General features: G+C 44.2%; 1 protein-coding gene and 1 long non-coding RNA gene across 3 annotated transcripts in view; one reads left to right on the top strand and one right to left on the bottom strand.

Annotated features, from left to right (window-relative positions):
- KIRREL3 (kirre like nephrin family adhesion molecule 3) overlaps nt 1–25,498 on the top strand; it is a 572,492-nt gene that overhangs the window by 323,858 nt on the left and 223,136 nt on the right. The window lies entirely within an intron of this gene.
- LOC114672437 (uncharacterized) overlaps nt 21,569–25,498 on the bottom strand; it is a 45,528-nt gene continuing 41,598 nt past the window's right edge. Inside the window, exon 3 of the long non-coding RNA XR_013404381.1 lies at nt 21,569–21,686. This is a non-coding gene — a long non-coding RNA (uncharacterized LOC114672437). The remainder of the gene's footprint in view (nt 21,687–25,498) is intronic.

Genomic DNA, 25,498 nt, shown 5'->3' with positions numbered 1-25,498 from the left:
TGCTGACATCATTCTCCCCAGCATCTAAGAGGCCCTAAGAGTGGGGCCTGGCAGGCAGCAAGCTCCAAGGTGAAGGCCTTCCACAAACCCTGAACCAGGATGTGGCCCAGTAGAGAGAGTCAAGAGCCCCTTCCTCCTCTTGACGTGAGGCAGATCCCATCAGGTGCTTATTGGTTAACACGAGGTGCACTATTTCAGCTGGCTCCCCACTTTTCAGGTAAAAATAAAACTCACTACGCCATCCCCTCCAGCCATCCAAATGGCACAGACACCAGTAATATGTTTTTATGGCTGACCCAGGCTGAGGGACTAGTGGGAGCGTGCAGGGTAAGCACACTGGATTCTTAGAATCCATTGACTGTGACCAGCAATTAAGTAGAATTTAAAATTCTTAGCCCCTAAGAAAAGATGACAACTCAAAACCCCTGCCATCCATCTCCACTAACTCCTCCAAATGTCCTTGTCGTGAAATTTGGAAAAGAAAGGAAAAGAATCTCCTTTTGTAGGTCCCCAAGCAGTGCAAGGGCTGTTGGTGAATGTCAGTACTAGGGATGATTTCTTGCTTGGAATTAGGAAGGGAGATGGGCACTGGGCCACAGTGTCAGGATTCTGAGAGTAGCTGGGCAGGCTGTTGTTGATGCTGTATCTGACTGGGGACTGAGCAACAGTATTCTTCATCCTGTTGATCATCTTTACTGGCTCAAGCCCTTTGTTTATGCTACCTCTTCGTCTGGATGTCTTAGTATGAAATCAGGACTTATGAGAACAAGGTCTGGCACATAGCAGGTGTTCAGTAAGTGCTTGCAAAAGCTATGAAAACCTGGATGGAGATCACCTAGTATGCCTTCAAAATCCCATCTCCCTGTGACATAAATTGGAGATGAATCTCACAGAGAGGCAGAAGATACAGTCTTTGAAGTCTTTTCCAAGCAACAGAATTCCCAAAACACTCATGAGAAAAGAAGAATCACCCTTGCCTTCTTTCTGTAACATTCCAGCAGAGCCAAATGGTTTCCAACGGAGATTCTAGGAGCATTGAAGATGAGAGCTTGAACGGGTCCTGGTCGTCCTCTGGCTCTCATGCAAATGTCCGGTGAAGACACCATGGCCCACAGGCAGTTAAGGGGTTACCCACATTACACAGTTAGCAGCAGAGCTATGACCAGAAGTAGCTTCATTTTCAGAGAAGTCTTCACATAGACGGGCCTTCCTGGCCTGTACTGAGCCCCGTACAGAGGGAGAACCCTCCACCCTTCCAGTAGTTTAACGCACGGAAAAACCCAAATGTGGAGGGAGGAAAATCTGTCCCGGTGTTTAGAGCTTCTTTCAATGCTTCTATGAGCAGGGCAAGGATTAATCCATTTCTCAGTGGAGGAAGATCTTACAGACCCAACCTAGACTTTTTCCTTGATTAGGAGACTATTCCCCACACTCCTCCCTGTTCTGCTCCAGGACATCCCATGGAAGACGCATGTGTGAAGAGTGAGGCCCTCAGCCCCCATTTATTTTTAATTCCCCAGTCCCTGTGCCAGCCCTGACTGTGGTGGTGAGTGAAAACACAGATGAATTTTGGAAACATGGTAAGAAGCAATTATGAATTCTTTGCCTTTAGGTGCTCCCTCCTTCCCCTTGGGCCCTGAAAATCAGCATAAATTCCTTGGTTAGGAGAAGCTATCAAAATACTATCCATCTGGATCCAATTTCCAGAGCTGCTGGGCTCCAAAGTGACCAGAGTTAAAGGTCTATCCATAAATTTTCCTCTTGGTGCCACCTGCCTGAACCCAAACTCTGCCTGCAAGCCACCTGTCCTGACCAGGTAACAGATGGGACCGGCTCAGATTCTGAACAAGCAGCACAATTCTCTCACTGACCCACCAACCTCTCTGCCCTTCCGAGCCAAGTGTGGCCTCGTTTCTTTGAACTTGATCTGATCATCTGCGTTCCTGTGTCTTTGCAGGTGTGGCTGTCTGAATTCACAGAATACGAACAATTTGCCCATCACCCAGCTCTGCTTTTCATTTGGTTATCCTAGCCCTCAACTGTATTCCTCCTTCCTGGCTCCAGCTCTACACCAGGGGACCATTTCTGTCTTTCATATTTTCCCCAGAGATGGAGGAGGGCCAGGAGATGAGGAAACTCAAGCCTATTTGTTATGCTACTTTCTACAATTTGATGGAGGGCAGATTACTGAAAACTGGCTTAAGAAATTTTGAAACTTGAGAAAAGGTTAACGCAAAGCAATTGAAACACTAATTCAAACACCAGTGAGGGAATTAGTTGGTTAATTAACTAGATTGTCAGTTTAGGTCCTTAACAAGTAAAGTAGGAACTCATTGGACATAGAAGAAAAGAGACTCCAACAGGTATCTGACTAGATAGCAAATTCCCTATGTACTCTTAGAGCTGTTGGTATTATTCTTTGTATCCTCCCAGCTCCATGCTGGGAACCGAGGACAAAGACTCAATATATGTATTTTTATTATACCCCACCACCATTACAGTATTGTACAGAATAGTTTCACGGCCTTAAAAACATCCCCTGTGCTTCATCTATTCAACCCTCTCCTGTGCCCACGCCCCTGGCAACTACTGCTTTTTTCTATAGTTTTGCCTTTTCGAATGTCATCTAAATGGAATCATACAATGTGTTTTTTTCAGACTGGCTTCTTTCACTTAGCAATATGTATCTAAGATTCATCCGTGTTGTGGCCTGATAGCTCATTTCTTTTTATTGCCCAATAGTATCCCACTATATGGATTTATAACAACTTTATGTGTAGTAAAGTGATGTCAGCACCACCCTGTCCTGCTGGTTTCATTTATCTCTTAAACATATCCTCCCAATGCTAGGGCCTTTATCTACACGCTAGTCTCATATAATCAAGTCTGAGCCAATGATCTGACCTTTTATGTTTCCAGCTACTGTTCAAGTCTTTAGTAATAGATTTTTGCTATTCCACAGCACTCAGCATGTTTGACCTAACGGGCTTGGGCCTTTCTTGTTTTTCTCTGTGATTATGCACGGGGCATGCTATTAATTGTGGCTTGATTGTTTATTTAAAAATCCCAAGTTTATTAATCCATTCACCTACTGGAGAACATCTTGGTTGCTTCCAGTTTTGATGATCGCAAATCAAGATACTATAAACCTTCTCATGGAGGTTTTGGTGTGCACATAAGTTTTCAAATCAGCTGGGTAAACACCTAGGAGTGCAATTACTTGATCATGTGGTAAAATTATGTTTAGCATTGTAAGAAACTCTCAAACTATTTTCCAAAGTGGCTGTACCACTTTGCATTCCCAGCAGCAATGAATGAGAGCTCCTGTTGCTCTATATACTTGCCAGTATCGTCAGCTTTTCTGGATTTTAGCCATTCTAAGAGGTGTGTAGAGGTATGTTGTAATTTCAATTTGCATTTCTCTAATGACAAAGGCTACGGAGCATCTTTTGATATGTTTCTTTGCCATCCGCATATCTTCTCTGGTGAAACGTCTGTTCAGATCTTTTGCCCATTTTTTAGTCGGACCATTATTGTTGGTGTAGAGGAAAGCAGTTATTTTTTCTTCATTACAGACACAAGTTTGTATTTATCGTTCTTCATTCCATTCAGTAAAAGCTAAAATGTAGCCTCCAAGGGTGAGGCAACGTAGGCAGCTTACCATGGTTCTGACTTTCTATTGAAAAAATTAACTTCTGTTTATTCACCTTGTATCCTACAATCTTGCTGTATTGACTTATTAAGACTTTTCTTGTTGCTTCTTTGGGTTTTTTACATAGATAATTATGTTACCTGAGCATAAAGACAGTTTTATTTCTTCCTTCCAAGTCTCTACACCTTTTATTTCTTTTACTTGTCTTATTGCGCTAAGCTAGGACTTCCAGTACAGGGTTCAATAGGAATGGTGAGAGCAGACATTCTCACCTTGTTCCAATCTTAGGACAAAAGCATTCAGTCTCTTACCATTAAGTATGATGTTAACTCTAGGTCTTTCTTATACTCTTTATGTTAAGTTAATGAAGTTCTCTTCTATTCCTAGTTATTTGATAGTTTTTATTATGAACAGGCATTAGATTTTGTCAAATGCTGATTTTTTTAAATCGTTATGCCTGCCATGTGGGGCATGGATTTTAGGGGGCAAGAAGAGAAGCAGGGAGACCAGTTGGGAAGACTAATACAGAAGCCCAGGCAAGAGTTGATGAAGGCTTGGACTGAAATGGTGGCAGTGCAGAGAAGTGAACAGATTCTGGGTATATCTTGAAACAAGAGCCAACAGGACATGCTGGTGCGTGGAATGTGCTGGGAGGAGGAATGGGAAGAATCAGAGGAGACTGAGGCATGAGCTTGAGCAACAGGGTGGATGGTGCTGCAGTGCACTGACATGCTGAAGACTGAGAGAGAGACAGATATGCAGGGTGGGGCCTACAAGTCTGTTTTGGACATGGTACAGTTTTTGGTAAATATTAGACCTCCAAAAAAGATTTAGAAAGACAGTTGAATTTACAAATCTTTAGCCCAAGGGATAGGTCAAGACTGGATTTATAATTTAAAAAGTCATCTGTATCTCAATGGTATTTAAAGCCTTGGAATTTCATGCAATACCTTGGGAGAAAAATGTAAATGGAGAAGAGAGAAAAGCCCACAATGAAGCGCAGGAGTCCTCCAACATTTACTGGCTGACTGGGTAATCTGACTCGTGGGAGGGCTTGAATGAGTCAACCACAGTTAGCAAGTGTTCCGTGTGTGCTACTGAGATCTGTAGCCGTGCACTGGAAAAGATGTATTAGTCCGAACCAGGAGTTAAAAATCTAACCGCCCACAATTAAGCCGTTAAATACATAGATATTACAAGAATTAACTAAAGATATGGAAAGATTGGGGAATACATTCATGGGTTAAAAATACATGGGATTAAATAGGAAAAAGTTTTCTAGAGGACATGATCCAAGACCTGAGAACTAAAGGAGAGGCAAGTGTCTCAGGGAAGGAGGAAGACCTTGCACGCGTTTGAAATACCCTGAAGGAAAGCTTGACTCAGGGCCAGGATCACAGATCTAGAGACCCCTTTTACTTTCATTTTGTTCAATGGGTCTAACAACCCCAACACTAGTCACTAAAGGGAATTCCTGACAAAACAAACAAGTTGAAGATCCATATCCCAGAGAAGCAAAAAACCAAAGCAAAAACAAAACAAAGAGCAGACAAGTTGGGAGGCAGAAATCCTTTGATTAGCTCTGTACTAGCAAAGCTTTTACCAAGATTGTCAAAAAGGGATGAAAATTGGGATGGAAAGCCCTAATAGGTGACTAAAACTTCAGGTGTCACTGGAAACATGCATTCCCTCGTCCTAGACACTCTTATTCTCAGTGCACAGCACCCCAAAATGGGCAGGAAAGGAACGGTTCAAATTTTCTCAACCCTGCAATGACCAAATGCCTGTAGGAATAGATGCTTAGCTGCACACTCAGAGCCAGGCATTTAAAACGGAGCCAAACATTATTAAAAGCCCAGGTGAACCACCTAGGAGAACTGAACTTTTTTGAGAAAGAAGGAAAGAAAAGAAAAGAAAAGAAAAGAAAAGAAAAGAAAAGAAAAGAAAAGAAAAGAAAAGAAAAGAAAGAAAGAAAGAAAGAAAGAAAGAAAGAAAGAAAGAAAGAAAGAAAGAAAGAAAGAAAGAAAGAAAGAAAAGAAAGAAAAGAAAGAAAGAAAGAAAGAAAGAAAGAAAGAAAGAAAGAAAGAAAGAAAGAAAGAAAGAAAGAAAGACAGACCTGCCAACAGCTCTTTATAGATTTGAGACGGCAAATGGCATGCTATCCACTGGCTCCCAGCCACAATGAAAACTGAGAGGGGGGCCTCTCTGTCATCCTATAGAAGCGGGAAGAAACTAATGAGGAAGAACAGGAGGAAAGGCCATCATTCCGGGTGCAGTTGACAGGGCTACTCTTCCCCAGGGGCAGCTCTCTAAGCTTAGACAGCCAATTGGACTGTGGGGAAAGGGAAGCCGTCTGGGGAGAGGAAAAGCCACCTCTCTTCTATAGCCAGGGTGTTTTATTCTGAATGGTTATGTTCCCCCAAATTCACATGCTAAAATTCTCACCTCCAAAGCCACGGTATTAGGAGGTGGGGCCTTTGGGAGGTGATTAGGTCATGAAAATGGAGTTCATGAATGGGATTAGTGCCTTTATGAAAGATGTCCAAGAAAGGCCCCTGGTCCCTTCCACGATGTGAGGACACAGAGAGAAGGCACTGCCTATGAAGAAGCCAACCCTCACCAGTCACCAAATCTGCCACCACCTTGATCTTGATCTTTCAGCCTCTAGAACTATAAGAAATAAATTACTGTTGTTTATAAACCACTCAGTTTATGGTGTTTTGTTATAGCCCAAAATGACTAAGACACAGGGGCTCAGCTATCAACCCCTTATGAGGTGCTGCAATTGCTCAGAGACAGAAGATTCCCAGCTGTGAATCACTAAAGAGTGTGACCAAACAGCCTTGCCCCTTGCCCCAGAGAAAGAAGTTACAAGATTTTTCTCCAGGGTGCAAGAGCTCCAGGTAACTGCTTTGTCCCAAGATCAGAAAACACCAGCCTCCTCAGATCAGTCAGATCCATGGCCTTTTGTGCAGCATTCAGAGGGTCATCCCACTCCTGCCCAAAGTGAAGACATTTCCCTAGATGTCACCGGCCTTTTTAGTTCTTAAATTAGTGCCCCTACACACACACTTCTCAAAAATGGAAGCTGTAAATATCCCAGATAAGGCCCCAAGAAGAGTCTCAGAATCCAGGTAGGGCAACCATTCAACTAAACCGACGTGAGTTGAGAGTGTGTCTGGGAACAGATTGTAGAAGAAATTGATTGCTGAGTCCAGTACAGCAAAGTACAAGTTAGTATAGCCATGGTGCTCCAGAGAAAACAGAAGAGACAGCCCTTCTCTCCCTATTCTCCCCCGATCTTCCCTTCATCTCGTGTTGGGAGTCAAAAGTTCATCCTTAAAAACCCACTATTTTCTAGGCAATTCCCTTCTGCAAAACTCCATTAAACTCCTAGACTACACCTATGTGCAAACAGCCCAGCTCGTTTTAAAACCACATTATTGTTGTTCCAGCAGCCATTTCTAGGCAAGTAGTTTTGATCAGAAATGTTTGTCAAGCAACTCAATATCCAACTGTGTGTGTACAGTACTTCTGAAAGATATTTGCAACTGGAAATTGTGTAGAGTTCAAGGGAATGGAAATGGACTTTTGCTGCGATTGAATTCATTAGCGGCACATTCTCTGATTGTTTGCTTTTTTTATTTCCTGTAACTCTTGACTTTCAAAGTTATTTACTGAGATGCTTTGTCCTCCATCATGGACTAGTCTGGAGCTTTTTTTCCTTTGTTTTTTTTTTAACCTAAAGTGATATCTCTCCCTGAAATAAATTGTACAAAATGATGTAGAGTTCTTAGCAAATTAAAGTGCCTTGGTCAAAAAGCTCCCTAGTCACTCAAGCCTTTCCTTGGCTCCACATGAGGGATCTGAATCTTGTAGGACTAGGAAATGCTGACCCTGAGACTGTTGGCTAAGCCCTCTCATTCCCCAGGGACCTTTCAACAAACCTGTATCCATCCCAGACCCAAAATGAATGCACCTGCACCAGCAATGCTGCTTGATCAACACAGAAACTCAGTGACTGGCTCCTCAAAAGCATGGTCTTTTATTCTTCTGATGAAAGACCTCCTAGTCAACACAAATAAAAATGGGAAAAGCAAAAACCTCACCAGAGAGAAAAAGGGAGCTGTGTTTAACCCTACCTGTTCCTATCATGCAGTAAGAAAATAAGACAAGTTGGTAAAGAGACTCGACAACCAGGCAGCACAAATCACTGATATTGTTTTCCTTGTGCCATGTGAGAAAAAATGTTTCTTCATTGTTTCTGTGTGAAGGAAATGGGTTATTGTTCAATAAACTTGGCTGTAACTTTCTTATCATTAGATTTCTCCCTTCTTGGTAAACTCTTAGAAGGCTCAGCAATCCTCTAAGAGCTCTAATGGTAGTTGGCCCTCTATTTTTCAGGAACTGGTTAGACAGTTGGTGGATTACCTCCACTTTTTCTTTCTCCCCTTTCCCTGGTGCTTAAGCACTTCCTTGCTCACTCACATCCCTGCAGAAAGAGGAACTGGTGCCTGGACAAGAGGTAAAACCCAAGGCTGTCCATTATAGATACAGGGAGGAGGATGACAAGAAAACCTGAAATAACTTGCCACATGAGAATTGCATTCCAAGAATCCACACTCTTCCTGCTGAACCAAGATCCTGCTGTACATATTTAGTAATGCTTAATGGTTCCTCAACTTCGATGACACAGACAGTCCAGTAGGCAAGTGGTTCTGAACCATGGATGCAAATCAGAATCTCTGAGCAGCACCTTCAGAATAAAAAGGTCCAGATCATAATTCCAGGCATTCTGATTCAGTAATAGCAACAACGCTTTAGACTGACACGGTGTAAGTATAAATTACTCTAAGCTTTGTATATATTTTTACCTCATGTCATCCTCACAATGGCACAAGGTGATGGGTCTATTATGATTCCCATTTTACAAGTGAAAAAATGAATGCACATAGAGATTAAGAAACCTTCCTGAGGTCACACAGTTAAGTGTTGCAGGCAGACCTCAAGGCCACATAGCATGTTTTCAAAGTCTATGCTCTTCACCAATGGGGCTGCAGCACGTGCCTCAGTCCACTCGGGCTGTAGTAACAAACAATCTTAGACTGAACAACAGAAATGTATTTCTCACCATTCTGGAGGTGGAGAAGTCAAAGATCAAGGTGCTGGCAGATCTGATGTCTGGGCCGGACCCGCCTCCTGGTTCATAGACGGCACCTTCTTTCTCTGTCCTCACATGGTGGAAGACGGCAGCTCTCTGGGGCCTCTTTTACAAGGGCACTAATTTCATTCATGAGGGTTCCACCCTCATGCCCTAATCACCTCCCGAAGGCCCCACTTCCTAATAGTATCACTTCAGGGGTAAGGATTTCAACACATGAATTTTGGAGAAACACAAACATTCAGACTATGACAGCATGTTCTCATTGAAATGCCTCCTGAAACACATACCTGGCGAAGAGCCACAGTACTCAATCTTATTTTAAATATTCTTATAGTAGAATTTTTCCCCTCAGAGCTGGCAGTCTCAGTGACAAAACACACGTGTGGCACAAACAGAATGTGTCAACTGCATCATCCTGCAGACACCATTCCCAGACTATTAGCTGTGTTTGGGTTTTCTTTTTAATGGGCTCTGTTTTTCTACATATAGACGGTTTTATCAGTAACAGTGTTGAGCCTCACCTCAGGCAGGTGAAAGGAAATCTACAACAATTTTTTTAAAATTTATAAGGAACTACCACGTGATCTGCCCTGCACTTAGCATAGAGGATACAAGCTGGATAAAGTAGAGTGTCTGCTCATTGTGAGAAGCGAAAGAACGCACTCCAAAATAATCTTCATGTTATGAATAATATGTGGAAGGCTGCAGAGTAAGAGCACAGTTCATTCTGCCTGGAGGGGACAGGTTGGTGGCTTTCACTCTGGACACTGTAGAATGAGCTCTAGCTACCTGTGGGTGAGGCAGAAGCGCACCCCTAAGGGCACAAGAAGTTCATAGATGAGGAAGTAGTGCCATGAGGCTGCAGCCAGGGATAGAAAGGAAACTGTCTCTATGAGATGTCATTGAACCAGCCTCCCAGGACCCTGAAACAAGGACCCCAGTTTCCTAGATGTCCCACAGCCCAGAGAACAACAGTGGCCATCTCCAAGAGAGAACTGGCTTTGGCATGCAGGAAGGGCACATCGGAGCTGGTAACAATGGTGATCCTCTGGGCAGCTCTGCTATAGAAATGATCCCAAGAGGTGAGGCCTGAACTTCTTCATCCCTTTCAGTATCCCCAGTTCCAACAGAAAATCCATGCCTTCCCTGCGCCTGAGATTGCTCTAGCCCAGTACGACAGCTGTTTCATTTAAAGTAGGCAGGTGGGAGGAGGGAGGTGCTTCTCAATACTGGAAAGTCCGTGTCCGCAAGGCCTCACCAGACTTCACTCTCTGCCCCTGCGTGCCTCCTCTCTTACTCTTGCCCTGCCTGTCATGTAGGACAAGGATAGGTTCTGTGTGATCCTCTTTGTACTTTGCCTGCTCTACATAATAGGTGCTGGGATGATGATCATAATGATGGTTTAAAAAAAAATGCTAATGGCCCCAGCAAAAGCCTGAAACCTCACTCTGATCCTCAGAATGGTAATAGAGGATGGGAGGTGCATTATGGATATTCCCACTCAACTTGCTCTAAACAGCTCCAGTATTGATGGAAATTTTAATGAAAAACTAAGCCTCTATTAGGTTGCCATGCAGAATTCCCACAACATGCAGAGTCTGGTTAATTTCCCTTGTGCCGGGGGCCACAGGCTCAAAAGCACAGACACACACACTCTCAGGAAAATTCCTTCCAATCTCCAGACCTTGTGCTTTCCCCTGCTAGCCCAACTCTAGGGCTTTACAGGACTGGGGCAGCTCTCCCATGCTTATAGTCAGAGCAGGCCCTGTGGCACTTCAGTGAAAATTAATTCCTCGTTCCCTGTCTTTCTTGCTCAGCGATCATGAATTGCCAGAGAGCTCCAAAGGGAGCCTCCAAGTCTCTCACTCTCCTTTTGTCGCTCAGATGAAATCTGTAACTCGCTCCAGGATGCAATGGGTTCAGAGGCTACAAATCTAAGGGCCTAGGGATTGTGCCTCCCCCTTGCTAGACTCCCCTGACATGTCATGTGCCACTTCCCTGGGAACCTGCCATCCCCAGCTATTTGTACATTTTCCAGGAGAGCACAGAAGCATACACTTCCATGAGATGTTTTAAATATGACAAGTGGATCCCTCTCCCTGTGTGGTAGAAACCAGCACCACGTTAGAGAAAACCAGGAGTCGCAGGAGATAAACCATCAAAAGCTTTGTCTTGTTAAAGCCAGACATTGTAATCCCAGCACTTTGGGAGGCTGAGGCAAGCGGATCATGAGGTCAGAACACCAAGACCATTCTGGCTAATACAGTGAAACCCCGTCTCTAATAAATACACAAAAAAGTAGCCGGGTATGGTGGCAGGCGCCTGTAGTCCCAGCTACTCAGGAGGCTGAGGCAGGAGAATCACTTGACCCCGGGAGGCGGAGGTTGCAGTGAGCCAAGATCATGTCACTGCACTCCAGCCTGGGTGACCCCGTCTCATATAAATAAATAAATAAATAAATAAGCCAGACACGATATCAAAACTTCCCCCACATCCCCCTCCTGCCTCTCACACTCCACACTCCCATGCTCATCAATCCCATGTGTGGAGATGCCCTGCACTCTTCTTGCTGGTTCTTCCCTTGCCAAGACTGGGCAGTATTACTGACATCTGCTTTTCCACAGTATTTCTGCCAGAAGGGACAGTGGACAGGGAGTATGGATTCCTGGCTCCAGTTCTGAGTAGAAATACACGAGTAAGAAGTAGAGAGATGGAGCAAAGAAAAAAGAAAGAAAGGACTTTGGAAAAAGTAAAATCCTACACTCTAGAAAGCGAATGCTGAGAACCCATTTGAAGTTGGGGTGACCCACTGGTTCTCTTCTTCTTTTTCTGCCCCCATGTGACTTTCTTGTCACATCACACAATGTGCTTTGCTATCTCCAACTGCTAGGATTTGAATGTTTTTGACTCCTCCAAAATTCATATTGAAACCTAATTGCCTCCAAAATTCAGGTGTTGCCAACGTGACAGTATTGAGAGGTGGGGCTCTAAGAGGTGATTAGGCTATAAGACCTCCTTCCTTATTAACGGGATTAATGCCCTTATGCAAGGGGTCTCATGCAGTGTTTGGCTAACTTATTCTAGCTTGCCTTCCACCTTCTGCATATGAGGATACAGCAAGGCTCTCACCAGAACAGATGCCAGTGCTTTGATCTTGCACTTCCCAGCCTCTAGAACTGTAAGAAATAAATTTCTGTTATTTATAAGTTACCCACTCTCAGGTACTCTGTGACAGCAGCACGAAGGAACTAAGACACTAAGATTCCCAGTGCACAGCTTTCATAAGCCTCTAGTGCTCTCCAAGAGGCCTGGCCCCGTTTTCTGGTTTCTTTGATGGTCAATGGGCAGACTCCCTAAAGTCATTTACAATTGTTATGGTAATGGGCTGTTAGTCATAGCAATGCGTTTTTCCTTTTATGGGTCCCTAATGCTGCAGTTCAGCAGTTGCCTGACTCCTCCGTGACTGGCGATAGAAACACCACTGTGCCCTGGGTGACACACTTTTCATGAGGTAGACTGAGCATATTTCAGACCCTGGTTGAATAAAAACTATTAGGGGAAAATCAATCTTATTCCTCTCCTCTCAATGGGCATTTTGGCTCTCTCCTTTTTTCTCCTTTTCCTTCATTCCTTTTTACCTACACCCCATCTCCCACAGTCATTTATTTCCTGGCATAATGTAAAGAGGAACAATGCTGTTTCAAAGGCTGTATTTGATCTTCAACTTTGTGAACTGAGTCAGAGCCTCCTGTTTTCCCTCATACCACTAAAGAGGCTTTAGCTCAGGCTGTCTCAACCCTGCTTGCAAGTAAAATCTCCTAGGTGATTTAAAAATTTTTTCATACTGGGGACCCACCCCTGACCAATTAAATCAGAATATTTGGGGCTGGAGTCTGGGTATCCATAGTTTTCTAGCTCCCCCAGGTGATTCTAACGTGCAGCCAATCATGAGCACCACTGTGTCTAGTGCCATATCTGAAGCTATAGACAGCTGTCCTCAGAAACCCATCCTGGAAATCTTCACAGTTTATGTCCTCTGGTTTTGATTAGGGGTGTGCCCAGGGAGTTGACTGGGCACAAATGAAATCAGCAGACCCTTTAGCTATTAGCGACACATAGAAAGGACTCCGTGAGCACAGATTAACTCTAGACACAGGCTTTCTGACCTTCTTGAGCAATGTACCTCCTTCTTCAATCATCCTTCAGCCCAGGTGATTCATCTCTCATCATTATTTGGGACAGAACACAGAATTGTAAAAGTTGTAGGGAACTTCTCTCATTCTTCTTGCAAAACACAGCTGGTGAGATTGTCTGACAATAATATCTGTTCTCTTTGTGATAAACAACACACAACCAAACAATATGTATCAGAAACTCACACAAGGCATGACCCTCTGCTAGTTGCTATTTTTCCTGAGAGACACTGTCTGTGCCATCTGGGAGCTTATGTCATAAGAAAAATGACACCATCCAAAACATGGTTACCCAGAAGGCAGTTACAACATTGTGCTTTCTATTTTCCTTTTTTCTTCATATGTTTTGGTTTTAAGATCTATTCGGGGTATTTCACCAAGATGTTATATGACAGAAGACACTGGCCAAGACACATAAACATCAGTGGTTTCTTTAGAGACTAGGTTTCTGTAAAGACTTACTCTTTCCAAGCCTTTCATCTGGCCTCAGATGATCTCCCCATTGGCCTCTATCTCATCCTCACTTTGCAAAAGTCAAAGCAAAATGCAGTTGTTTGCCAAGCCTCTATCCCCTATAGCTTCCAGGATGGTGTTAATATACAGCCCAGGGAAAACCATATTGCATCTTTTATTGGTCTTGGAATGGCTTCATCCTTTACTAACCAAGCCTCATCTTTCTCAGAGTCAGTGCATGCTCTAGCTGTGGGACAGTTTTATGGTTAACTGACTTGGCAATCAATGTGACACGCTGAACAAGATTGCTTCTCTGGCCTGAGAATGGTCAGGTCGTCCTTAAAAGTTTGCTCTCCCAATGGGCATTCAACCTGACATTTCCAGCCATTTACTTGGCTCTCTCAGGGAGCCTGTATTATACAGGCAATGGGTTACTTTCCTGGAAACAGTCCAAGACACACAGTCAGTTCTCAATTAGCCATGCTAATGGAAGTAAGCAGCAGTGCAGACGATCCAAAATAGCAGATTATCTGAAAATCATTTTTACTGGCTTTGGAACAAATGCAATGATGCAGTGCACATCAGTGTGCACATGTGCATACATCTCAGCAGTATCGTGTTTTCCATGGATTGTCTGTGTCTTATGTGTATTAGAGTTTGCATTCTCTGAGGTGTCATCCTTTGGAAGTGAAAGTAAGCATCCCAACTGCATCCCAAGTGACAGAGAAGCCAGAAGGGAGTAAAAGTGCTCCCCGGGGTATTTGCAGAGGCAATGGAGAAGGTCATGGAGCGCTATTTCAATAGTCCTATGGGCACCACTGGCCTCACAGTTCTCTTACCCCAAAGGGCCCACTTTGCCCTTCACATACCCTGGCATTGGCTGGTGCCCACTGTCTGCCCCAGATCCTAGCAGGGCTATCGGTAGGTCTCCAAGCCACTCTACAGGCTGTGCAGTTGTCCCTGCTTAGCAGCAACCCCAAATTTTTATCATGCTTTTCAAGACTAGAATGCCACCTACAGGGTGGAGCTTGTCAGATGCTCTTATACAGTAAGCACCAGGCCACCTCCAGCCTTCTGTAGATGTTTTCTGCAAGTTTTTGAGTTGCCTCTAAAGGCACCACTTAGTAGTATGCTTCTCAAACTTTATTGAACATAAGAATCACCCACGAGCTTGATTTAATTGCAAATTCCTAGGCCGTACTCATAGAAATTCCAGTTCAGTTGGCTGGGACATGTTCCTTGAATTTGCGTTGTTGTCAAGCACATCAGCCCATGGAAGGCATCCTTTGAGAAGCTGTTTAGAGAGTCATTCAGACTCTGCTTCTGATCTGACTTCGGGCAGCATCTTGAGTGAAGGTGAACGTTCGCCTTTTCATGGCCTTTAATCCTCCACAAACCACTCTTTTTTGTCCAAGACCTATGTGTGATGGGCCAGTACAGACCAAAGGATGTTGGCATGCAGGGTGGGACAGTCTTTACCAGGCAGGCTGGGCAAAGTAACTAGACACTTGGACCAGTGTGCCTTCCTCCCAGCCTGACTCTATTCAGAAATTCCTGGGCAACCCACAAGTCACAGGCTTCTTAGAAGATATAATAATAACTAATAGTATAACTCCTATTTTTTTAGTGCTTACTCAGTGGCATTATGGTAAGTGTTCCACGTGAATTTTCTCATTGAATTCTCTTAATCCTATGAGGTGTCACTCTCATTTTGGGGGCCAATGGAGAAGCTATCTCAGCCTTTGTAGATCTAGTTTTAAAATAAGAGAAAAAAATAAATAAACTTACCATGTCTGAGATTCTTGAAGAAAAGACAGCATGTAAAGCAGCCAATCATTATTAATATTCATTACTATATCCTTGCAGGCAAGAGGAAAAATGTATGATTTTTCTGTAGTTTTCTAAGAAGTGGTTCAGACTAGAGCAATTAGCTAACCAATTGACCAGTCTAAATGGTTTCCTGTGATTTCTCTTGACGGATGCCCACTGGCCTCTTCTCCTTGTGAGATAGAAGGGTTAGGTCCATCCAACAGCTGTGACCAGTTGCCTAAAATGGGGTTGTCACTTTGGACAACTTCCCATGCTCCAAAGATCAGGGTGGACAAAGTAACAAGTCCGATTGTTTATGTGGTCATTGACTTTCTAAAATAAGCAGTAAGATTCATGGTTACATAAAGGACTCTACTTTCAGTAGATTAACCAAATGTCAGTCTTGCAGAATCAAGCAGGGTCTAGTGGGTGGAAAAAAAGCCTAGAGGCAACAAGAAGGAGAAGTTGTTGACATGGCACCTTAAAGACAAAGAGAAGGTCTTAACGAGATGCGAATCCCATTCAGGAAAGTTCTCCACATCAGTAATTAAAGTATATCCAGCAATGTAGGGCTGGCAAAGTATAAAAGATCAATAGGTTAAATACTTTATGTTGTTTAATCAGATACTTAGCACAAATCAAATATTACCTTACTGAGGTTACTAGGCTAAATGAGGGCACTGCAGCGGTGAACATTCATTACTGAGACACCAATGGATCATGAAAATAGCAAGGTACATCTGAGTTACCTCCAGCCCTGAGATGAAGTATAAGGAGGCCAGAAAGCCTTTAGTCACTGCATTTAGCACAGTCACTGCATCTGTGCTTTTTCTTTAGGAGTGGCTTAGGAAGTTGGGGTTATGAGTTTCCCTAGATAATTAAGTATACCAAGTCTTGAAAGGTATAAAAATAACCATCTCCTCAAAGCTGGATATACTCACTGGCATGCAAAAATGATGTAGATATCCACATTATTTGAGATCATCAAAAGCTTCCTTATTCTTCTTGTATGACAATAACTACTTGTTATTCCATGCATTACCACTACAAACATGGCAGCATTTGGGTATTGAAGCTGCGAGTCTTAAAGAGAAGAGATTCAAAGGAGGAGGAGGGGGCTAACTCGACTCCTCCAGAAATGGGAGAGCTGTGACAGACACAAAGGGATGGGGTGAGCCCCAGGCTTTGGCAACGCCATCTTCTGTGTGAAGCTGGTGGGATCCTTGAGGAGAGCTCTATGGACTGGTCATGAATTGTGCTCTGCCGGCCTGGATGGTCTTGATCTGGTCAAATTACCTTCTTGTCTCTTCCAGTAGATAGTAGTAAAGCCTGATTGGAATTTCTCTGAAAACTAAGGGGAAGCAAAAGGGGAAAAAGTCACAGAACTACAAAAGCATTGCAGCGACTGAACACAGCACAGGTTTCTACATGGACACAATCAGAGTTGCACAGGTCCACCCAGCCCATGTGCAGAAATGCCAACTGAGTCTCATTCCCTCCCAAGCTAGCACAGTCCTCTTCAGGCTGGGGACAGACAGTCTCTGTGTCATTGTCTCCATCTCCCTACTCCACCTCACCCCCAACCCATCTACAGACCCTGAGTTCCCACACGTCCCATCCACACTCTGGGTGAGAAGAGGAATGACACTGCCCTTCTTTTCTAAAGAGCATGTCCCACTTTGACTTCAGTTCCTCTGCACTCATGTCTCAGACCTGTCCCCTGCCACATATGGAGGTTTCTCCTGATCCATGTCTTTCTGGGTTGGTTTGCTTGGTTACTAAAATGTGTTAACTGGCTGGATGTCATCAGGGCTCTACCTTTTTGGAACTGGCCCACTATTTCTCTAATATTTTAAACCAGCAATTGTCTTACTAGGCCCCTCAGAGCCTTGAGATTCCATGAAGATTTATTTTTTTTTTAATTTAGAATTCTCATTTTATCCTCCTGAGAAATTGTGCATGATCCATTATAAAATATACAGGTAATACAAAGTTCAAAAGCCTGTCGTGTTTATGGAATAAACAAATGAAAATTAAACATAATACAGTGTGAGAGAAAATCAAGGTTGCATTTATTTTTTCTGGTTTTTTTGTTTGCTTGGTTTTTTGATTTTTTTTTTTTTTTTTTTTTTAGACACAGTCTTGCTCCATCACCCAGGCTAGATGCAGTGCAGTGGCATTATCTTGGCTCACCACAACCCTAGCCTCCTGGTTTCAAGCAACTCTCATGCCTCAGCCTCCCAGGCAGCTGGGACCACAGGCGCACACCACCATGCCCAGCCAACCCCTGTATTCCTAGTAGAGACAGGGTCCCACCACGACGGCCAGGCTGGTCTGGAACTCCCAGCCCCAAGCGACGCACACACCTTGGCCTCCCAAAATGCTGGGACCACAGGCGTGAGCCACCACACCCAGCCAGTTTCATTTATTTTCATAAGAGATAGGTTATGAGTACATGATGTAAAAGCTTAAAAGTCATCACCAAACGGTGCTAAAGATACGGAGAAATTATGCCAGGAGAAATCTGTGCAAATTCATCTTCTTACTCAGTCTAAGGTAGTAAAAGCATGAAGATTTAAACTGCCCCTGTGGGTAAGACAATGAGTGCAGGGGCTGAGCAGACAGTGCCCAGGAACCTGCAACCACTGTCACCTGCTGCCTTATCCCCCACTTATGCCAATTTTGTGTGTTGAGATTCCATGTAAAGTCTCATTTTATAAAAATCTACTTAAGGTGAAAGGTTTGGAAACCTTTTCCAAACCTTTTATTCCAAACCTGTTATTCCAGAGACTCCAATAACATTATTATTCTATTTTCTTGCCAAAACATACAAAACAATTATCATAATTTTGAAGACATATTGGGTGCTAAGAGTTTTCGATATATTATCTTATTTAATGATTTTGCAAATGAAGAAACTGAATCATGGAGGTTATGGTTAAGAAACCAGCCTGATATCTGACAGATATGAATGGCAGAACCAACAGGCATCTTTCTGACTTCAGAGTCCTAACTCTGTCGCCCTCCCTGACCTCACTCACCTGCAAACATTGCTCCTGGGAACATCTGATGTTGCTGGTTCCCAAGACAGCTCTGGTTTCTTATTGCTTTGCACAGCGTAGATAAGGTACAGTCCCAGAATCTCGTGAATCCACAGGACTTTCCTGGCTCAGGTTCCCATTTCCACACACTTCTAGAGGATTATAATTAGCTTCTAAGGCCTCCTCTCACCCCTTCTGAGGCCCTACCCACCTTTTAGATTCAACAGTGTTTCATCATCATGATATCTTAGTCAGTGCAAACAGTGTCAGGCACAAAAAATAAGAGAAAGCCACGTTGTCCTGGAAAGCCAAACAAGAACTGACTGTTGCTGCCCTGTTATCCCGCTATTGCTTCTCTTGCTTTGGTACGGTGGACAGAATTTTTATCATGCTGTTGTCACACAGAAACCTAAGCCAAGACAAGCCTAAGGAGACCAAGCCACCAGGACTGTCCCCCTAATTCTGCAGCCCCCTGAAATGCTTGAGACACACCCTTCATAAGGCTCTCCCAGGGTGGACAGGCACACGCTGCTCCGAAGATGACAACTGCGATTGTAAAAACTGCAGATCTGCGCTCTTTGCAAAGTGATTCCAGTCCCCAGGGTGACACACAGTAGCTGCCTTCCCTGGGCAGGAAGAGAAACAACGTGATGGGGGAGGGAGAGCTTTCAACTTGTCAAGCGAAGTGATTTTTAACCTTCCAAATTCAGTTGTTTGTGGGGGGAGTGAAGGGGTGAAGGAGAAAAGAGGCAGGCTTTTCAGGGAGACAAAGGAGGCATTTGTCAGAGCAGAGAGCTGTGTAAACCCACCGAGGATTCAGGCAGTTAGCACCTTGGCAAGCCCCTGCCTCTGCAAGCCCTGACCTAATTTTGAGAGATACTGCTCACATTGTTTTCCAGATAAAAGCAGGCAACAGCGAGAGCTCTCCTGGGTGAGGCTTTGACATCAGGAAAAATTATCCTGACTCAAGTGACTAATCTTCTTTCTTATCCCTTTCCCCGTACCCCAACCCTGAACTTTCTTCTCCATCTCACAAATCTTCGGCAGAGCTGCCAAATCACAGCCACCAACACAGAGACAGACAGATGTACTCCACCACCACCTGCCCACGGCGGGGTGAGACCTGTGTTCAGTACAGCCTGTGCCAGCTAGGAACATCCTTCGGTGTCTTCCTTCCTCCTACGTAAAATCTGGCAGTTTGAGCTACCATGTTGAGGCCAGGATAAAAGCAAGGAGCTGCCTCTGGGGTGAATGAATCGTCCTCTGCAGACTCCTGGCCTCTGACCCAATAGGCTAGTCACAATATTCAGAGGGAAGCAAAGCCTTTAAAGAAGCAAATCCTTAAAATACTCAAGGTTGTAAAAAACAAAAACAAAAACAAAAACGGTTGAAAAGCATTGAAGCAGTATATGCAATATCCATTGACCTTCAAGAGTATGAGGGGCTCAGACCTCTCACGATGTCGGCTGTGTGGTTGCCCAGGTGACGAGGGCTCAGGATGTGGGCCAGGCTAGACAATCCCTCCAGACAGATGCAGGATATAGCTTTAGGGTTACTGTGCTCTCGGGTGAGGGAAGGACATCTATCTGAAGCAAAAGAGCTTCCTACATTACACATGCTCTTCCTCTTTAACTGTTACCTGTAGTTTCCTCTCGATGGAAACCGCTTTCTTAGAGGTCTTCCCAGAAATGCCAATCCTATCTCCCTCCACCTTCAATATTTCAGAGGCAGATGCCTGGAGGTAGGAGAAAAGGAGAAGCTGCCCATTTAAAATTCCTTTCACTGTTGCATTGCAATATGCTGTGGGCGGGGGGGGGAAACTTTCAGTTTAGGTACCCTAGATCCATCTTCTCGGGGTTGACTTTACATTCTATCACTGAAGTGGTAAAAGTCCTAGCTGCTAAGTTGCTCATCCTTTAGCAACTTTTAACAATAAAATCAGTGTCCCCAGTAGAGGTCTTCCCCGCCACCTGTCAGGTGTCCCAACCATGAGCCCTCGCTCACCAGCCTTGTGAAGCTGAATGCAGACATCGAAACACAGCCAAACTGATTCTCAAAGTAGAAATTCATGTGGCCAGGTGCCCCTTGAAACTGGAAGCCCATGATAGGGAGATTCAAGGACATCAGATTCTAGAATCAAAGGCTGTGGCCTTGCTGTGACTGAGGGTGAGATATGTGCTGGGCTCGGGGATCACCCTCTAGGCAGAAGTGGTATCACCTTCCCCTGAGTCTCATGGAGGCAGCTACAAGGTCTATTTTTCAATTCCCCCTTTTGGTGCAACTAAAAATGGCTACAGAGGAACAAAGTGACATTTTCTGTTTGATAGCACCAGAGATGAAAAAAATGTCAGAGGCATCCCTGCCCTTCTCCTCCTTCTCAGGTTCCACCATGCACTTTTTATGGAATGTCCATGAACCTGGGGGCTTGGCCTCGGCCTTGCCATGTCTCATGCAGCCCCTCCCATTTCTCATTGCCCTGGCATGTCACACTGAATGCTGCCAGGAGAGAGTCGGGTCAAAGTGTCCGCGTGACCTTGAAAAGAGCTCCTCCACATGTGGTCCTGGGAGATTGGAGTTTGCAAAATGCCACTTCCGGTGTTGCTTTTTTCTCATTCCATATGTGGCGTTTATATTGCTCTTTACATCTTTCAGAACCATTTCATATCCATTTCCCGATTTGAGTTTCATGACAACCCCATGAGGTATCATTGTCTTCATCTTACAGCAAAGACAGTGAGGTGCTAGAGAGTGATTCCCCCAAGGTCAAACGCCTACTTACAGACCGAGGCAGCACAGGGGCTTGGTTTCCTGGGCAGGTCCAGCTGGTGCCTCTTCTGCCACCCCAACCCTGCCCATCCTTCACCGAGCAAGTCAGTCATTCCTCTGCCTCTGCAAAGCCATCATCCTCGGCCACCGCAGGCCCCAGTACCACCTCCTCTGTTGGACTCTGTAGACAGCACACCGTCTGACTCTCTCGCTTGCCTAGTTATTCCATCATTCTCTTGTTTACTTAACTTTTCAGGTGTGTACATATATTCCTTACAAGAAAATTATAAACAAGGTGTCTGGCATAAGCTTTATTATACCTGCTCTCCTTTTCCCCTCCCCCACCCCCACAACCCAACAAAACCCAATTAAGAGTGTAGGAGACATTTAACAAATACCGGCTGCTGAATGCATGAATGAATGACTTTTTTAATCAAATATAAATTAAACTGATGTCTCACCCAAAGCAGAACTTCCTCTTGCATTAATCCTTGTAGGGCTTTTTCTACTGGCAACAGGGGAACAGTGAGGTGGCTGGTCCTTTTGTCATTGGTTCATGGAGGAAGATCTGAGAGGAAAGTTGAAAGGCCTCTGTCCTAGTGAATTGCCTGGAAAGTGAAAATCTGAGATTCAGATTTCAAAAAATAGTATCTCTTTGGGGTGGTATGGATAAGAGTAGGTGATGGGGTTATAATGACATCATTGATGTTTGGGAGACAGTGGGGATTACAGAAGGTCATGGAGCACAGAGATCAAGGACCAGGTTTTAGAATCAGACATCCTCAGGAACTGAGCCCTGCTACCTATAGACTGAGTGGGGGACTTTGGCAAATGGCCTGACCTCTTGTCCACAGTCCCCTGACCTGTGAAGTGGAGATAATGATATTGTCTACACCATAGGGCTGTTATGAGGATGAAATGTGTGAGCAAAGTATCTAGCACTTGCCTACCATTTAGAATGGGCTCAAGGCATGGTAGCTCTTGTTCCTACCACCACAGACTCCCTGGGCAGGCTTGGCCCAGGCTTCCTCTCCTTTCTTAGTTCTTCTTTGTGCCCTAAGGAAAGAAGATGGTTTATATCCATCAACCCACAGAGTGCCCAGCCTGGGCTCATTGGCTAGAGGGTGCTGGTTTCACACAAAGAACAAGGGGTGGGGGTTAACAGATGCTGGAACCCAACCCAAAGAAGCCCATCCGTTCACTCTGAGAGGCTGAAATTCCAGCCTGCCAGTGACCTCCAGAACCTTGGGGTTTTTTTTTAAAGGAATCCTCCAGACGGATCAGACATACTAGTGCCTATCTTCCTCCCAGCCCAGAATCGATGAGCCCTCACCATTTCATCTTTTCTTTGGTTAGCACAAGGATGAGCTCCCCTTTTTGCCTCATTCTCCAGTTGGCATAATGACTTACCCTACCTTCATTTAAATATCTGAATTCAGAAACGTTAATTAGGGACTTCCCACGACTTTATAGAGGTGTCATGATTAGACCTGTTATTACCACCCCAAATGGGAAAATTGAACATCCACTGCTTTATGAACCCTTCATCACAATTAATGCTGTCTCCAAAACTTCTCATTTATTGGGTTCTCTGGTATAATCATTCCTTATATGTGTTTCAAGACCTTGTACAAGTACAAATAATTTAAACTAATTAAACTAATAATTTAAACTCTTATTATAAAAAAGAATGAAAACAAATGGCACATGAATGAATTGTGAGGTTTCATATGGAATTAATATCTCCCTAATACCCACAAATTTGGTAAATTCATTATGCATCTATAATCAAACCTGATAAATCCCCTAGATAATTCAGCAGTAATTATGCATGAACTGCTGCCACTTATTTTAAAGTGCTACCAAAATAAGAGATTTATTCCCAAGATCCAGTTAGGCTCCAGGATAACTAAGACTAACCTGACATCTCCTGTCGAAATCAGCCATGAGAAATTACACTGACTCTGCCCCCTGGATGCTGTCCACTGACATCTGGAAAGAGCATGCATGGTTCTCGAAAATAGTCCCTGTTTGAAACATGGAGTGGAGTTTATCGTTGGAATTTGTTTGTGAGATTTGGGGAAGATGGAGAGGGATTCCTGGTTGGAATAATTATCAAGGTTCAGTGAAACACACAAACTGTGCACCATCCCACCAATTCCCAAAAGACTTTCTTAATCTAACTGAGAAATCCTATAGCAAGGAACCCTTTTCTCATTTCGACATGGATTGCAGTTCTTTTCTGATATGGTTTGGCTGTGTCCCCACCCCCATATCATCTTGAATTGTACTCCCACAACTCCTATGTGTTGTGGGACGGACCTAGTGGGAGATAATTTGAATCATGGGGGTGGTTTCCCCCATACTGTTCTCATGGTAGTGAATATGTCTCATGAGATCTGATGGTTTTATCAGGGGTTTTCACTTTCGCATCTTCCTCATTTTTCTCCTACCACTGCCATGTAAGAAGTGCCTTTTACCTCCTGCCATGATTCTGAGACCTTCCTAGTCATGTGGAACTGTAAGTCCAATTAAACCTTTTTCTTCCCAGTCTTGAGTATGTCTTTATCAGCAGCATGAAAACAGACTAATGCAGTAAATTAGTACCAGTAGAGTGCGGCATTGCTAAAAAGATACCCAAAAATGTGGAAGTGACTTTGGAACCTGGTAACAGGGAGAGGTTGGAGGGCTCAGAGGATGACAGGAAAATGTGGGAAAGTTTGGAACTTCCTAGAGACGTGTTGAATGGCTTTGACCAGAAGCCTGATAGTGATATGGACAATAAGGTCCAGGCTGAGGTTGTCTCAGATGGAGATAAGGAAATTGTTTGGAACTGAAGCAAAGGAGACTCTCGTTATGTTTTAGCAAAGAGACTGGCAGCATTTTGCCCCTGCCCTAGAGATTTGTAGAACTTTGAACTTTGTGGAACTTTGAACTTGAGATAGATGATCTACGGTATCTAGTGGAAGAAATTTCTAAGCAGCAAAGAGTTCCAGATGTGACTTGGGTGCTGCTAAAGGCATTCAGTTTGATAAGGGAAGCCAAGCATAAAAGTTCAGAAAATTCACAGCCTGACAATGCAATAGAAAAGAAAAGCCCATTTTCTGAGGAAAAATTCAAGCTGGCTGCAGAAATTTGCATAAGTAATGAGGAGTCGAATATTAATCCCCAAGACGATGGGGAAATGTCTCTAGGGCATGTCAGAGGTCTTCACGGCAGCCCTTCCTATCACAGGGCCATAGGCTTAGGAGAAAATGGTTTCATGGGACAGGCCCAGGGTCCCTGTGTTGTGTGCTGCCTAGGGACTTGGTGCCCTGCATCCCAGCTGCTCCAGCCATGGCTGAAAGGGGCCAATGTAGAGCTCAGGCCATGGCTTCATAGGGTGCAAGCCCCAAGCCTTGGCAGTTTCCATGTGGTGTTGAGCCTGAGAGTGTACAGAAGTCAAGAATTGGGGTTTGGGAACCTCCACCTAGATTTCAGAAAATGTATGAAAACTCCTGGATGCCCAGGCAGAAGTTTGCTGCAGGGGTGGGACCCTCATGGAGAACCTCTGCTAGGGCAGTGCAGAAGGGAAATGTGGGGTCAGAGCCCTCACACAGAGTCCCTACTAGGGCACTGCCTAGTGGAGCTGTGAGAAGAGGGCCATCGTCCTCCAGATCCCAGAATGGTAGATCCACCAACAGCTTGCACCGTTCACCTGGAAAAGCCGCAGACACTCAATGCCAGCCAATGAAAGCAGTTGGGAGGGAGGCTGTACCCTGCAAAGCCACAAGGATAGAGCTACCCAAGACCATGGGAACTTACCTCTTGCATCAGCATGACCTGGATATAAGACCTGGAGTCAAAGGAGATCATTTTGCACTTTAAAATTTGCCCCACTGGATTTCAGACTTGCATGGGCCCTGTAACCCCTTTGTTTTGGTCAATTTCTCCCATTTGGAATCGCTGTATTTACCCAATACCTGTACCCCCATTGTATCAAGGGAGTAACTAGCTTGCTTTTGGTTTTACAGGCTTATAGGTAGAAGGGATTTGTCTTGTCTCAGATGAGAGTTTGGACTGTGGACTTTTGGGTTAATAGTGAAATGAGTTAAGAATTTGGGGACTGAGGGGAAGACATGATTGGTTTTGAAATACGAGAACATTAGATTCAGAGGGGCCAGGGGCAGAATGATATGGTTTGGCTGTGTCCCCACCCAAATCCCATCTTGAATTATACTCCAATAATTCCCACGTGTTGTGGGAGGAACCAAATAGGAGATAATTTTAATCATGAGGGTGGTTTCCCCTATACTGTTCTAGGGGTAGTGAATATGTCTCACAAGATCTCATGGTTTTATCAGGGGTTTTCACTTTTGCATCTTCCTCATTTTTCCCTTGCCACCACCATGTGAGAACTGCCTTTCACCTCACTCCATGA

Source organism: Macaca mulatta, chromosome 14 (assembly GCF_049350105.2).
Source record: "Macaca mulatta isolate MMU2019108-1 chromosome 14, T2T-MMU8v2.0, whole genome shotgun sequence".
Classification (NCBI taxonomy): domain Eukaryota; kingdom Metazoa; phylum Chordata; class Mammalia; order Primates; family Cercopithecidae; genus Macaca; species Macaca mulatta.
This window is presented reverse-complemented; position numbering and strand designations above follow the sequence as displayed.